Source organism: Rousettus aegyptiacus, unplaced genomic scaffold (assembly GCF_014176215.1).
Source record: "Rousettus aegyptiacus isolate mRouAeg1 unplaced genomic scaffold, mRouAeg1.p scaffold_m13_p_15, whole genome shotgun sequence".
Lineage (NCBI taxonomy): Eukaryota > Metazoa > Chordata > Mammalia > Chiroptera > Pteropodidae > Rousettus > Rousettus aegyptiacus.
The window spans coordinates 35,213,786-35,230,606 of NW_023416290.1; the positions used below are offsets into that span (position 1 = coordinate 35,213,786).

The 16,821-nt window shown below is 40.1% G+C and overlaps 2 pseudogenes; both read left to right on the plus strand.

Annotated features, from left to right (window-relative positions):
- Window positions 1–3,478: 3,478 nt before the first annotated feature.
- LOC118612122 lies at window positions 3,479–3,597 on the plus strand (annotated as a pseudogene).
- A 6,469-nt stretch (window positions 3,598–10,066) lies between these two features.
- Window positions 10,067–10,185, plus strand: LOC118612245 (annotated as a pseudogene).
- The last annotated feature ends 6,636 nt before the right edge of the window (window positions 10,186–16,821 follow it).

The following is a 16,821-nucleotide window of genomic DNA, read 5'->3' on the forward strand; positions in this document are numbered from 1 at the left end:
TGCCAAAACTTAGCAGTAGTATAGCTGTCCCTCAGTAAGTAAATAAGTAAATAAGTGGTGGTACACCCAAACAATGGCATATTATTCAACATTAAAAAGAAATGAGCTATCAAGCTATGAAAAAACATGGACTAATCTTAAATACATAGTACTAAGTGAAAGAAGACAACCTGAAAAGCTATATACTATGTGATTCCAATTATACGATATTCTGAAAAAAGCAAAACTATGGAAACAATACCAAGATCAGTGTTGCCAAGCGTTGAGGAGAGGGGCATGGATTAATAGGCAAAGCACAGAGGATTTTTAGGGCAGTACAATAGTGGACACATGTTATTATGCAGTTATCCAAACCCATAGAATGTACAACAACAAAACTGAACCCTAATGTAAACCACAGACTTTGGGTGATTATGATGTGTCAATGTAGGTCCATCAATTGTAATAAATGTGCAACTCTGTGGGGGATGTTGACACCGGGGATGGGCTGTGTATGAGTAGAGACAAGGGGTACATGGAAACTCTCCATATATCCTCCTACTTTTGCTATATACCTAAATCTGCTCCAAAATAGTTGTCTTTTAAAAATTTTGAGCAAAAATGAAAAAGTAGACATCTTTTTAAAATGATGCTGCCAGTAAGTGATACTTTTCAAACTCAAACCTTTCTGTTCCCAAATCTCAACTTTGTTCCACTACACTATTTGGGTATAAAGAAATAACTTGAATCTGTCTCAGATCATTTATAACAATATCACTACAATCATCATCATTGTACTGAATATCTGTGGAATACTTACATTGTGCTAGGCTCATGCTAAATGTTTTATGTGCATTATCCAATGTAAGCGTCACAAAGACCCTAGAAGGAGACACTATTATTACTTTAATTTTCAAAGAGGAATTTGAGGACAAGAGGTTGAGAAACTATTCCTTAGGTAACAAAGCCAGGTAGAGACCAAAGTGGGTTTTAAACTAAGTTTGTCTAATTCTAGACTCGAGCTCCACCCACAGTCTCACATTTTCTCTACTAAAGATAAAACATTAATGTCACCAAGGTTCAAGTTCTCATTTTCTCTTTTCTAGACTATAAGAAAAGTCTATCTCCAAACTTTCTCCATATCTGGTCTTAACTACTTCCCCTCTCCCAATTCTGTCCCCATACTAAAATCTAAGTAATCTTACCCAAAGACCATTAGACAAGGAAACTCTCCTATTTAAAAAATCTCCACTGATTCCAAATGAGTTCCATGACAAAAGTTAAATACCATATCATTCCATTATATGCCCTTCAAGTCCTAAGCTGCTGTTCCAGCTTCATTCTTATAGTTTCATTCCACTCAACCTATGTTACATTCCCCTTACGGTGTCCCCAGACTTCTTTGTGATTTTGCACAATGTTCTCTCTGCATGAGATACTTCTACATCTCTTTTCCATCGGGCAGACTTGTACTCACCTGTACTAGTAGGTATAGACTAGGTTGTGCTGTGGAGATAAACAATAAACTCTCAGTGACATAAAATTATAGGTGTATTTTTCACTCACACTGGATGCTCATCATGAGTCAACTGGGGGTCCTACTCTGATTCCTTCTTACTCCAGACCCCAGGCTTATAGAGTAACTCCCATCTAGAGTGTTGTCAGGCAGAGAGAGAGAGAGAGAAAGACAGAGAGAGACACGGAGAAAGAGGGAGACAGAGAGAGAGAGACACAGAGAAAGAGAGAGACAGAGAGAGAGAGAGAGACAGAGAAGGGGGAAGCAAAGAGGGAAGAAGGAGGGAAGGGAGGAAATAAGGAAGAAAGGAAGGAAGGGAGGGAGGGAGGGAGGGAGGGAGGGAGAAAAGATGGCCAAAGCAAGTCACATGCTTGAGTTCAATCATAGAGTCAGAGGATAGTTGGATTTGATTAGGTTTGAGATGTACAAGGAGAGCATGATGGAGAAAGAGAGCCAAGGGAAAAGTGTTTAAAATGACAAACCTTGATGTCTATGGATAAGAAGTGAGGTCATGATGGGGTGTTTGATAATTGTGGGGCCAGTGAACTGAAGACTCTAAAATTGAAGATGAATAGTCTCTGGAGGAATTCCATATTTACTGGGAAAGACATGTGTAAATAGGTTTTAGGGGCATAATTCAACCTATAACAGCTATCTACTATTTTTCTTGTTTATTTAAATATATGTTTTTCTTTGTAGATTTTTTTACAGCTTTATTTAAATATAATAGACAATTAGTTGCCCAGATTTACAGTGTACAATTCAATGATTTTTCTCAATTATAGTTGCCATATAGTAATATATTAGTTTCAGTTGTACAGCATAGTGATTAGAGATCTATATGACTCACAAAGTGATCATCCCCAATAAATCTAGTGCCCCTTGCCTGCTTACATATTTATTACAATATTATTTTGATTTCCCCCCAATTAGACTATAAGCAAGGACTTTTGTCTTTTTCACCATTATATCCACCATGATGGCTAGAGCAAAGACCAGCACATAGTAAAAAGCTGATATGAGTGAATGAATGAATGAATGAATGAGTGAGCAGCGGGTGTCTTCTGCTTCCACAGCACTCTTGAGAAAAGCTGATAAATAACCCAGTCTCCCCAGCATGATGGTTAGTCTTCAAAGATGGCGCTATTACTTTCTTCCCCCTTGTATGTTTGTGCCTTTTTTTCCATTGAAAGTTGTAGTTTATTTTCCCTCCCTTTGAACCTAAGCATATCCTAAGACTGCTCTGATCAATAGAATGCAGGAGAAATGCATTCTGGGACCTCTCGGCCCAGGCCTTAAGACTAGAAGCTTCTATTGTCTTCTTCTTGGAGCTTAGCTGCCACTCTATAGAAACAAGACAAATAGAGAGGGAGAGGCTCTACGGAGTTGAACCAGGTTCTCTGTCTGACGGCTCCAGCTGAGCTCTGAGCTGATAGCCAGCACCAACTGCTAGTCGTATGAATGAGCCATCTTAGACATTTCGGCCCAGTCTCACCTCTGTAGCCCCAGATAACATCACACAGAACAAAACGACCTCCTAGCTAGACAAATCAACCAATAAAATCTCAAAAAATAACACAATGGTAGTTGTCTTAAACGACAAAGTTAGGGAGTGATTTCTTCCCCAGTGATAGATAACTGAAACAGAAACTGGCAACTAGTCTTGTGATGTTGCTATAAGAAAACCTTAAAACATGTAAGACTGGCTCTGGGAACAGAAATGGAGTAGAGGCCAAAAGACTCTCAAGAGGACTGTCAGTGAAGGCTGGCCGAATAGGTAGGCGAAGGGCATGCAATTCATATACCAGGAGAAAGTTTACTGCAACTGTTGCCGGAGACGACATCACAAATGGAAAAGATGCCCCATGATCTTATGGATCCGATGAGATATCTAGGAAAAATGTGGAAAGTGTCGATTCTTTTAGCTTTATTTGCTATGATAAAATATAAGCAGAAAGGGGTGAACTAAATAAAGAACTAATCGTCTACAGCCATGCTACCCTGAACAAGCCCGATCCCGTCTGATCTCAGAAGCTAAGCAGAGTCGGGCCTGGTTAGTACATGGATGGGAGACCACCTAGGAAGACCAGGTGATGTAGGCATAAAAAGTAAAAAAAAACGAGGGATTGTAAGCTGACACGGTCCTTGCATTCTGTGAGATCAACCAAGCATTGCCATGCCTAAAAAAAATAATTAATAAATAAGTAAACAATAAAAAAGAAAGAAAGAACTAATTGAGCAGAATTTAGAAGAAATATAAAGGGTCCAGGGAGGTCTTCAAGGCAGCAAAATGTTCTCAATATAAGAAACAGCTTTAAGGCAAAGATTAAACCTAGGGTGCTGCCAGGAAAACATAGCTTCAATGTGAAATTCAGATCAAAGGTGCAGCTCTAAGATCTTTTGCAACGACCTTAGAAAGATTTAAGCTTATGCCTGGGAGACCCTTAAACCAGACAAAAATACTTCTGAAAATCTTGAGGACATGACTTGTACCCCCCAACAACAGAGCTTCTAAGGATATTAAGGCTGTCATTCCGCAGCACCTTAAAGCAACTTTGATGCCTTTGAATCCTTAATAAACTAGCAAAAATAAATAATAAGGTTAACAATCCAATGTAGACGTGGCTTCAGGGAAACATATTGTTATTAATGCTATAAAATTGTTTCAGTCTTTCTAGAAAGCAGTCTGGCAATAGGTAACAAAACATATCTCTTTTCCCAAGTAATTCATCTCTAAGGATATTGACCTAAGGAAATGACCCCAAAAAGATAATTTTAAACCCATTGGTCTAAACAAGCCTTCACAATCACATTGTTTATAGTAGAAAGAAACTAGAAACAACCCAAATGTCCAAAAATAGAGATATGGATGAGCAAACTGTGGCATATTTACACAATGGACTGCTCTATAATCATTAAAAAGACAAGTTTATAGATTGTGTTGACTCAAAGTTATATGGGTTTGAAATATTATTATTAAGAGAGCAAAATACAAAATGGTAAGTTTAAAACTATTTCATCTTTATAAAAATAAGTACTATCTATATATTTTTAATGAAATAAAGAAAATGTGCATGTAACAACTTAATGGTTAGTATGTTTTAAATAATACTGTTTGAAATCCTAGTTTGAAAGAGTGAAGTGGATACTTCTGAGAATTACTAAAAAAGAGTTAAGGGAAATTAAGACATAAATATTTGTGTATATGGGACATGTTTATTAATATTTATGTTTATGTGACCTACATTGTACTAAGCCCTGAGTCAAACACAGCAAATAGAATAAAGGAAGAGAAAGCTATGGTCTCTGTGTTCAATAAACATCCAAGAAACATAAGAGCACAATAAATTATAGTTTAGATGAACTTTTCTGTTCAGTTCTGTGGAAAAGACCAAAGAGTTTTTTTAATTGCGTTTTTAGAAGCTCTAAGTTTTAAAAAACTTGCTAGAATTCTGTGAGCATTTTGTAAATGGAATTAGGCTTCGGGCAATATTATGAAATTGTTGCTTTTTAACTGTTATTTTATTTTTAAAAAACTGATTTTTGACTACTGTTTTTGTTTAAAGGTGTTCTTTTAAAGCACTTGGACACTATGGAGGAAAAAAGGAAAAAGTTAAAAAACACATTACCTAAAATCAATCGCATGCCTCAGAAATAGTTATTGTTAACATTTTGTAACCATCATTTTAGCCAGGTTTATTTAGTCAGGATTCAATCAGAGAAGCGGAACCAGTAGGAAATATTTCCATAGATTTATTTCAAGGAATTGGTTTACACAATTATGGGAGATGACTAGACAAATCTGAAATCAACAAGACAGGCCATTGGGAAGGCCAAGCTGGACCATGGTGGCCCAGACTAAGGCAGCTGTACACAGGTGGAGTTTCTTCTTCCTCAGGGAAACCTAATCTCTGCCTTTCAGCTGAATCTGACCCAACCAGGTTACCTAGGAAAATCTCCCTTACATAAAGCCAACTGATCATGGATTTTAATCATACCTAAAAATTACCTTCACAGCAACACCTAGAGTCGTGTGTGATTAAATAACTGAAAAGTTTAGCTTGGTCAAGTCCATATGTCAAAAAGATCATTACAGTTTACCCTTGTCAGCTTGGCACCCACACACATCTCCTTCAATCATACTTAATCTCCAAATAAAGACAATAACAACTCATACATCTGCTTAACATGATACGACTATCTTGTGTACAACTGAAATGATGCTAATCTTTTCCCAGAAGAGGATGCAAAGTCCTTAGGTGTTGTTCACTCTTCTCCTTTGATATTCTGTAACTTAAATACTGGGATATACAATTAACTTTTACTAATATATCTTACATTAAATGGTAAAAGGATAAGAGAAGGGAGAAAACAAAAATATTTGCTTACTATATATACAAATATATTCATTAAAAAAGTAAAGAAGAAACACTCATAGCAATTAGTCCTTATTTCTGCAACTGGTCACCTGTACTTATAGCTATATCATTCTACTTCCCATTTCATATTCTCTTTGTCTTCAGTAAGCACCTTAGCTAGCCACGGTTCTTTACCTGGTGGAGTAACCAAAGCCTTCATTTTTAAGGTCCAGAGACAGTAGCAGTCCAGCCTAGATTGGGTTGTTGTAGTTTTCCACTGACTTTAATCACAGGTCATAGTGGTACAAAGAGATATCCTTAGGGATCTCCTGTATTCCATACATATCTTCCTTATCTGCACTGTGTAATGGGTGCCCAATTTCTCCTTGGTAATTACAATCAATCACCCCAGCCATTACAGTAAATTCTTCTTTGTCTAATGATTTGCAGGCATGAGTACTCTAAAGTGAAAAGATGAGAGTCTCAACTTCTAAGTCCATGGAATCATTGTCGTGCCTCTGGGTAGAAATATTCCTCCCTTTGGAACTTTGATCTCTAGACTAGCAAAGCCTAAGGACGTGGGGGATGGGAAGCAAAAATCTTGCTAGTGGATCACCAACCAGTTCCATTTCTATCCTTTGATTCCTGGACTCATGAATTCTAGCTATAGGAAAAGTAGATCTATACATTAGACTCTGATTTAGAATATACACAGAAACCTGGAGAACATTTCCCAGCCCTGTGAGGAATTGCCACTTAGCTGATGCTGAAATTGAGCCTTCAAAAGGCCACCCATTATTCCATCAAGCCAGTTGCTTCAGGATGATGGATATTAGTGGCAAAATGGTGCCACTTAATCATCAAAGGCCAGGTAGACGTGGTTAACATCATGGACAACAAAGTCAAAGCAGTCTTCAGAATAGTCTGACTCACAGAGACCCATGCTTTTCACTAGCTGATCATGGGGCTCCATGATGTGTTTTAGTAGTTGCCAGAGGATGAGGGGGTTTGGGAGTGACCACTATTGGGTACAGGGTTTTGGGAGGGGCAACAAAAATGTTTCTGAAATAATAATGCGAGGACGGTTGGAGAACTACTTACTAAACTGTGCGCTTTAAAAGAGTGAATTTTATGGTATGGAATTTATGATACGTGATAAAACAAATAATTTACAATGTCTTTACTTTTTAAAAAGATGTATTTAACATAGATTCATTAAGATAGTTTCAAAGAAAATTAGAACGTACAAATAATACAAAAAAGAAAATGAAATCACTTGGAAAAAAATGAAAGAATAAGACACAATGTCAACTTTAAAGGGATTTATATTTTGATACTCTAATATGATATAAAAAGTGCTATTAAAACTATGACCTGTACACTTCGAGGATTAAATATTTCTAAATGATCCTTCCCAAGACATGCACAGGGGGCAATAAACTGCCAGCTAGCCTTCCGACCTCACCACCATCCATTATAATTGATGGAGAAGATTCCAACAGTGGTCCTGTCTCAGGAAGAAAAACAGATCCACCCTTTTGGCAATGGCCTGTGCCTTAGGTTGACTCCTGAAGTGGTTACTGAACCGTAGGTGATTTGGCAGAGAAGATTGAGGCAAGAAATATCGATGAATGTAACTCGAGCCAGAGGACTTTGCTGAGATATTTTTGCCTTTTGTCATTTTTGTAACTTAACATGGTGTTCAGCAATCCCCATAATTTGTTTGTTGTTCCTCCCCATGCTCTTCAGTCTCTGGGGAAGCCCAAAGACAACGTGTGAGGTTTGAGAGAACCTCCCTCAACTTCCTATGTATTCACAGCACATCGTGGCCCACCCGGCCGCTCTTCTGGCTGAAGGCATTTTAGCAAGGCCTGTGACATATCTATCATTCTTCAGGAAATCTAATTACACCTTTTGTAGGTGGGGCCAAGTCCAATGTCCTGCTAGGTCATCTTCGAGACTATTCTGAGGTCTTTTTCTAATATCAAAATAGGACATTCTAGAGCTTCAGAGATTTTTCTCTCCTGAGAAACCGAGAAATGATTATCTGTGATCACTTCTCTCTCTCTCTCTCTCCACGCCCTCCCCACACTTTCCTCCGCCAGGTATGTGTCTCAGCAGCTCCCATCACGTCGATTCCGTGGGAGGCAGCCTGGAAGCTGTTCGTTATAGAGAACCTATCTAATTACTTAATTGTGCATTTTCAACTGAGAATGCTGTGCTCACAATTTTGTTTTTTTAATTCATCCTGCTTTCACTTTCGTAATACAGAAATGTGGTACAAGAGCATATCCCTTCCCCTGTCCCTTCAAATAGTGTTTTTGTGTTGACGGGTCAGCCAAGTACAGGAAGAAATAACTGGTTTTCATCATGAGAAATATTACAAAATCTCAACCACGTATTATTTGGTAGAAAGAAACAAAAGGAGAGAGAATTGGTGTGGCAACACTGTGGGAGGGGTGGGAAGAGCCAAACCTTTAAGCTCAAAGGCCCTATTTCCTGGTGTTCACTTCCCACTCATCCCTTTAAATATCTATTCTTTTGTGTTTCTGCATCCTTGTAATCATTGCACGTCAATAGGAACTGCATTGTGAATTCTCACCTTTAATGTCTCAGTTCTATGACTAGATGAGCTCATAGAACCTAAAAGATCAACCTGAATAAGGTCCTAAGAGGAGAGAGAGCGGATACAAAGGAAGCAGGAGACAGTGGGTGATTCTCTCGGAGGAAGGGGAAGCTGACAACTTAGCCCCTCTAAAGGCCTAAAAGAGGATTTGAGCATTCTATACCCTGAATTAAGTTAGTGAGTGGGGTCCTTTGTTGGGGCCTCAATTGCACCCTAGTCTAATGGAATTAATGAGGCATTATTCAGGGTTGGGGTATGGGAAGCAGAATCAGTCCAGTGGTTGGGCTGATTGCATCAGAACCACCTGGGGCAGAGCTTTTCAACTTTTCACACTCACACATGCACATACACCAAGCAATTCTAGAAAGGGTCCTAGGACAGAAGGAGAGAAAGAGGTTTAAAAAGCTCCCTAGGTTATTCTACTGTGCCCCCTTATCCATAACCCAGCCATTTCTCTGGCTTAACATGAAAAGCCACAGGACACTCTCCTTTCCTTCTCATCTGCTGCTTCCCTGCATGTGCCATTTATAACAGTAAGCACAAGTTAAACGGGCTTAAGACTAGGAAATGTAGTGGCTCACTTTAGTGTGGCTTCAGGGGCAACCTGATCTAGAACTGAAACGTTGTCATGAGGAGATGATTCCCACTCCCTCCATTTCTCTGTCTCTACTCCCTTAGTCTTTGCTTCAGCCTCTCACCCCATGTAGTTGCAGACGGCAGTTCCAGCAGCTACAGCCTCTCTTTCACATTCAACAAGAGAGTAAGAGTCATTTGCCCGGGATTCCTGGTTACTGTGTCATTGCATGTCATCAGCTTATTCTTAAACTAATCACCGTGACCAAGAGAATGTGATATGATGTTTAGCCGATGAAGGCCCACCTCGGGACCTGGGGTTTGAAGTCGGTGTCATCCAAACCACAAAGCCGGGAGTGGGAGAAGTCATTTTCTAAAGGAAATTTGGAATGCTTCCGTCAGAAGGAGAGGTGGATGCTGGGCATTAAACCACTGGTGGCCGCTGCACTCCTCGTGAGCATTAACCAAAGCAAGTCGCTCAGGAGTCGCTCCGGGCGTTACCGGACTGACCTCGCCTGGTTGTTTTGAAAAGCATCCCATCCTCCACACATATCAGTCTAAGGCTCACAGAAAACAAATGTCAAGGAAACTTGGCCCCTGACCTCAAGTAACCTACAATTTAGCCAACAAATATATGTTTTCACTTTGAAAAAAAGAAAAGAAGCGAATCCGTATGACTAGATATTTCCTTTTTTGAAATTCAACTCTTAATGACCCAGCGACGTTTTTAAAGTAAGAAGTTTTTAAAGTGGTTCATTTTCTTAAACCAGGTGTTTAACATCATTCATATTTAATCTTCCCTCTGAGCTTGCCACCTGTTAAAGTTGCGTGAGCTGCCCCCACAGAACCACCAAATGCACTTACTTTCACTCAGGCATGTTTAGCAACAAGAGGAAAGAGCAATGGTTAGGAGGCAGAAGACTTGGGTTTCACTCGCTTCTCTACCATCACTAGTGATGGGATGCTGGGTAAGTGGTTTTATTCCCCAAATAGGAAAGGGCTTTTTAAACTTTGTATTACAGCCATGCCACCCTGAAAAAGCCTGATCCCATCTGATCTCAGAAGCTAAGCAGGGTCAACCCTGGTTTGTACTTGGATGGGAGACCACCTAGCAAGACCAGGTGCTGTAGGCGTAAAAAATAAATAAATAGATAAATAAATAAATAAAATTAAACTTTGTAACAACTTGGAAATCAGGGAATATTGTTTCTGTAAGTAAGTAACATTTTCCAGTTTAAAAGAACTACAGAGAAAACTTTTGTTTTCACGAAAATAAAGATACTCATCAGTGGTTATCTATTATGTACCCACTATGTGCAGGCACAGTGCTAGGCTCTAGGAATAGAAGATACAAAAGGCCCAGCTCCTGTTCTGGATGAGCTCCCATGTTACTCAGGGAGACAGACAGGTAAATCAATAATTACATTGCAGTGTACTCCATGATATAACTCATATATGCATGGGCTGCTATTCCAATTGAAAAGCTGCATGTGGGCCTTGATAACTGAGGATGAGTTCATCACATGAACATGGCAGAAAGGAAAGGGGATTGGGGTCAAGTAAGCATTTCAGGCAGAGAGAAAAGCACATGCCGAGGTGTGATGAAGCACAGTGTATATGCTCCGTATTCTGTTTGCCTCCTCTTCTGTCCACCCTGCTCTGTGCCCTGGGGCTGGCCTCTTCGGAATGTGTCTCCGGGGTTTCTTTGCCTTCCAGCTTCTGAGTTCAGTCAATGGGCTGCATCAGGTGGAGAATGAAGGGAAGTGAGAGACAAAGTTCAGATAATTATTCCCCAGCTCCCTCCCTGCAAGGCCCCATCTCCCTAGGATGACCCGTTTCATTCTGGGTCCTGGGAACAGCTCCCTCACATTGTCCCTTCAAGCCTAGAGGTGGTAACGGTCTTCCATTCTTGTTTCCCTTAACTCTGTCTACACCTTTCTAAATAGTCTAGTAAACTCTTCAATTACCCCTTTTGTGTGTATAATGTTTCCTGCCGGGGTCCTGACTGATGATACATGTGCAGTTTATGCAAAAACTGCAGGGACTGGAACAGATCATTTATGTCTGCACATGGTGGGAGTGATAAAGACAGAAAGTGGGCAGGAATCTGGTCCTTGGGAGACCTGGATTCTCTGTAAGGCATGAGCGAAGATTTTATCTTGAAGGTAATGGGAAGCCAATGGGAAGCCACTTCCTAAATCATTAGATTACATTTAAAAAGTCATTTGTGATCATTATGGGTAATATATGCAATACGCATAATTCAAAAGCAGCTACTTGGATGCTACTAGGCCTTAGTAGACATTAAGTGTCTCATCTTAGTAAAAGTGGAGCATAGAACACCAAATGATCATGCAACCAGAGCCGCTCATCATGGAATAGGTTCTGTCGAAGACGAGCAATCCATCATAAGGTTGAAGTGGTGAATCCGGGATCAGGAATCAGCAGGGTCAGAGGATACAAGTAAGCAGCAGAAACAGAAGGCCCAGAATCCCTGTACTTCCGTTCATATCTATGGCTACAAGCGGGAAGAGGGGAGGGTTATTACCAGGTGCAAGAGGAGGAAACTAGGCTGATCTTGGTTCATGGAAGGGTTGGCTTATGCTATGTACTGAATTTTGTCCCCCTCATAAGCATATGCTAAAGCCCTACCCCCACCCCCACCCCCACCTCCCGGTGTGATAGTATTTAGAGATGAGGCCTTTGGGGCATAGTTAGATTAAGATGAGATCATGAGGGTAGGTTTCCCATGACAGGATTACTGCTTGTATAAGGAGAGACACCAGACATCTTGCTTTTGCTCTCTCTTTCTACGATCTGAGGACACAGTGAGAAGGTAGCCAAGTAGCTATCTGCAAGCCAGGAAGACAGCATTCACTGAAACCTGACCATGCTAGCAACTTGGTCTTGGACTTCCAGCTTCCAACACTGTGAGAAACAAATGCCTGTTGTTCAAGCCACCCAGTTTGTGGTATTTTGTTATGGCAGCCCAAGCAGACTAATACAGCTTGATATGTCAGTGAGAGTCTGCAGCTGATTTACAATGCCACTTAGTCATGGCTCTGGAAGATAAGGAAATCTTCCCGAGGGGCAGAGTTCCAGACCATGCACCAAGTCACCTACTGTGCATGAACAAAATGATCCAAGGTAGAATATACACGGACTCAGAGGAAGTGGCAATAGCTTGTCTGGTTGGTTAGGGAACTGGAAAAAAATTAAAATATTAGGGTCAAAAAGATCTCAGAAAAAGACATATGGACTTATGGTAGTGGGCAAAATGTCAATGTATCACATGCTAATACCTGACAAAAATGATCCACAATGGAAGATGTCCTAAGCAACCAAATAGAATAATTGGCCAGGTGTCACTGGCCACCCACTGCTGGCATATGGGACTCGTGTGTGATAGCCATAGGGGCAGGTATAGAGGTTATGTCCAACAGTACGGCCTACTGTTGATCTAGCTACTGCCACTGCTGAATGTCCAACCTGCCAGCAACAGAGCTAAGCCCTCGAATATGATGCCACCTCTCACAGACACCAGCTATTTTTACCCTGAAAGAGGTAGCAATTTATTGTGACTGAGAACAACACATATTTTGGATAGAATTTTGTCTTTTCTTCCTGCAGGGCCTTGGCCCAGAAACACCAATCAAAGACTTGCAGAGTGTTTGATCCACCTATGTGGAATATCACATGACATTGCCCCGAAATGAGAGATGCACTCTTCAAGAAAGAATGTGGAGCAATGAGAACATGACCACGATGTTCATTGCTCTTATCATATTGCATGACCACTGGAAGCCATCAGCCTGATGGCAACAGAATAGTCTCTTAAAGACACGTCTGAGGTGCTAATCCAGGATGATGAACAGAAAGGGTTGGGTGACATTCTGAGTCAATGACCATGGATTGCATGTAACTATGTCCCAATTGGTAGAATACATACCTTCAGGAGACCAAAAAATCCTCACTAATCAGAACACGAGGTCAACCAGAATCCTGTGAGGTTGGGCCAACTTACTTTAAGAAGGAAGTCAATTCATTAATGTGTAGGATTTAAAACAGAAAGTAAAAAATGAACAAACAAAACAAACAAGCTCATAAACACATACAACAATATAGTGGTTACCAGAGAGGAAGGTGGTGGGGTGAGGACAAAGAGTGTAAACGGGGTCAAATATACGGTGACAGAAGACTAGACTTTGGGTGGTGAACACACAATACAATCTACAGATGGCGTAATATAGAATCATACACTTGAAACTTATATAATGTAATTAACCAGTGTAACCCCAATAAATTTAATTGAAAAAAAGAAGCAAGTCAATCTGCACGATGCAACTGGGGCTACCAGGGATTCTGTGGTTTTCCACCCAGATCTCCTCTTTGGGGCCAATGCATTTATTCCCTTAGCTGCTAACATCAGCCCCTGAGAACTCACAGCTATGTCTCTCACTGAACATTGTCTTCGGCCACAGGGATATGCCTTGCCCAAGGCGGTGCCCCTTCCCAAAGGGCAGCTCACAGCCATGACTGGTTGATGGAGAGTTACAAAGGTCAGACCCCTTTGTCCATATAGGACAACTATATGGCTCCTCAAAAGATGAGCTGAAGTCTGTCTCAGTTGCTACAACATTGTTTGATTGCTTCTCACTTTAACCAATCCTGCCTTCTTGTGTCCTTACAAGTAAATGTCCCAAGACTACTCTCCCCAAAACATCTTTTGCATACAATTCTCTGTCTCAGAATCTGTTTCCAAGGGAACACAATATAAGGTCTAAAGCTTCCATTCATTCTAACAAAGTAAATACAATGGAAAAGAAAGCAAGGAATTACTTTAATTTTGGGTTAGTACTAGGTGTAATTAGACTTTCATTTTGAATTAAAGAAAAAAGTGTACATAGTGACAGGAATTCTTGCGGCCACCTCCACCAGCTCTTCCTTGGCATGGTAGGCATGCACAAGTGTTGTTCAAGCCACCCGATCTATGGTATTTTGCTGTGGCAGCCTATGTAAACTTACATGGGCAGTCCAGAAACTGGTCTGAAGGGCTTCAGGAATATCCCAGCATGGAAAAGAGGACTTAGTTCTAGCCACAGGAGAGAAGAGAAGGTTGAGTGTTTTGCAATCCACATGGGTTTCATAAATTCAAAGTCTACTGTTTCTCACCACTAGAAATTTACTTGTGGCTGCCTCTTTCCTAAAGGATTTTTGCAGCGGCAAATGGGAGTGGATAGGAGTATCACCCCCCTAAGTTATATATACTGTGGCAATAAATGACTCTAAGCACCTCAGTGGCTTACGACAACAAAGATTTGTTTTTCCTTATTCTACTTGTCTAGTGAGGGTTAGCTGCTGCTCTGATCTAATTAATTTCACTTTGGGACTCAAGCTCATGGAGAAGTCTCATTGTGGCTTTGTGAACCACACGTGCTGGCTCTTACAGTTTCTGCTCAGAAGTGCCCCACTTTATATTAGCCAAAGCAAGTCTCATGGTCACTTCTGAGTTCAACAGGGCAGGGATATATAATCTTCCCATAAACAGAGACATCATAGAGCTATAAAATTATGGGGAAATGGTAATATAGCCTACCACAATGAAGTGGTTCCTTTTGCTCCTTAAAGAGTGGTCCATATATTCAGAAATTCAACCATAGTGGACCTATAACTATAATGCTCTTTGTACTTTTATATTCCTGGGATTTAAAGATTAACAATACAAGACCTTTAGTCCAAAGACACCAAATATTTTGGATGTGTGATAGACTTCCTGTGATTTTTCTCATCAAAGAGAACTATTTCATTATTTTAGCATGTGCTAAACATATTGCTATTTCTAACCATCAGAAAATTCGAATCTCAAAATCTGAAATGTAAGGGCACAAGTTAGGTAGATATACACCCTTTTCCTGGAATATCTCTGTAATTCTTAAATACGTGAAAGAAGGGGGGGAAAGAGAGAAAGAAAGAGGGAGAGAGGGAGGGAAGAAGGGAAGAAGGGAAGGAGGGAGGGAAGGAGGGAGGGAGGGAGAGAGGGGAAGAGAGAGAGAGAGAGAGAGAGAGAGAGAGAGAGAGAGAGAGAGAGAGAGAGAGAGCGCTAACTAGAAAAAAATTCAGCACCATGTCTAACACTGGTAAGTCCTAATATGACTTGAGAGTTTTGCAAGGAACCACCATGGACAGTTCCCATGGCGGGCCTGTGCTGCAGAGAAAGCGACCATATACTAATGGTTGAAGGAGTGGAATTTTGGGGTAAACTAGGTTTTATCATCTTTCCACATAAAAGGACCAACTGTATCATGGAAAGTCATTCCCAGTATCTAATAATACAGAAATACTTGGAATATAAACAGTAATCTCTAAGTCATAAGCATTTTGGCAGGTTTGCCTCTTCAAATGTCGGAGAAATGTCTGTAAGGTGATTCTGACAAGGCAGAGGAAAATAAAAAGGTTGTTGTCACTGCTCCCATCTTGGTTGTGTCCTTGGAATCAAGATGCGAGATTCATCCCGGTGACTAGCTCAAAAACGAATCCAAGCTTGTGGATTTGCATGACTTATTCTAGCAAAGTTAGTAGTCTTTGGAGTCAAGCATACCTGAGTCTGAATCCTGTCTCTGCCTAACCTCTCTGAGCCTTGGATTCCTTATCTATAAATGGAGAATACATTAGCGCTTGTTCATACAGTTGTGAGGAAGATTAAATGAGATAATATTCTTGGCACATGGTAAGCCCTTCTTAATAAGGTGTAGCCATCATTCATCATCATCATCATCATCATCATCATCATCATCAGCTTTATCTTCTTCATCTTCACCATCATCATGATGAACCAGTGCATAGAAAGAATAAGGGAGATACAAAGGTAGCTCAATCATGAAACGTTCCTCAGACTGGGGAGGTAATGTTTGTTTTCACAAAATATTCATGTTGTAATTACACATTCTAGATTTCTGATTTCAAAAGCATTGAGATAAATTAAATTAATAATTAACAGATTAATGATTGACTGCTTTATTTAAAATTGTTTCCAAAATTTTGGGTATTAAAATATTGTTTTTCCTATTAAATTTAGCACCAACCACAGCACCACAAAAATGAGTGTCTTCAAAATTAAACTCTTTCCATCCTCATAAGAAGTGTCTGAAATTTGTAATTTCATGAACTGAGTTTCTTTATCCTCATTCAGAAAGAAAACATCTGCTCTCTAATAACAATGTGGAAAAATTACCACAGAAGTCAGTCATTCTGTATTTCCTCCTTGAATAAATTTGCAAAACCTCATAACTTTGCAGGATTTCCTCGGGGGGGGGGGGAGGGGAACAAATTTTAAATTCATCAAAAAATGTTGCCTTCTAAACTTAATTGCTACCAAGCTGTTTTATTTGCATAATGGCTCCAAAGCACAAGAGAAGTGATGCTGGCAATTTGTATATGCCAAGGAGAAGCCACGAAGTGCTTCCTTTAAGTGAAAAGGTATGTATGTATAGGAAAAAAACATAGTATACAGTTGGACCTTCAACAATGATAGGGTTAGGAATGCCACTCTCTTGAGCAGTTGAAAATCTGGGCCTGTAGTTACAGGCCCTCCAAGTACACAGATTCCCAGCCATGGAGTTGACCCTTGAATAACGCAAGTTAGAACTGCATGGGTCAATTGGAAAAAATATGCATATAAATGCACACAAACAGTTCAAGGCCATGTTCTTCAAGGGTCAACTGTATAGGATTCAGTACTATTTATGGTTTCAGGCATCCACTGGGGATCT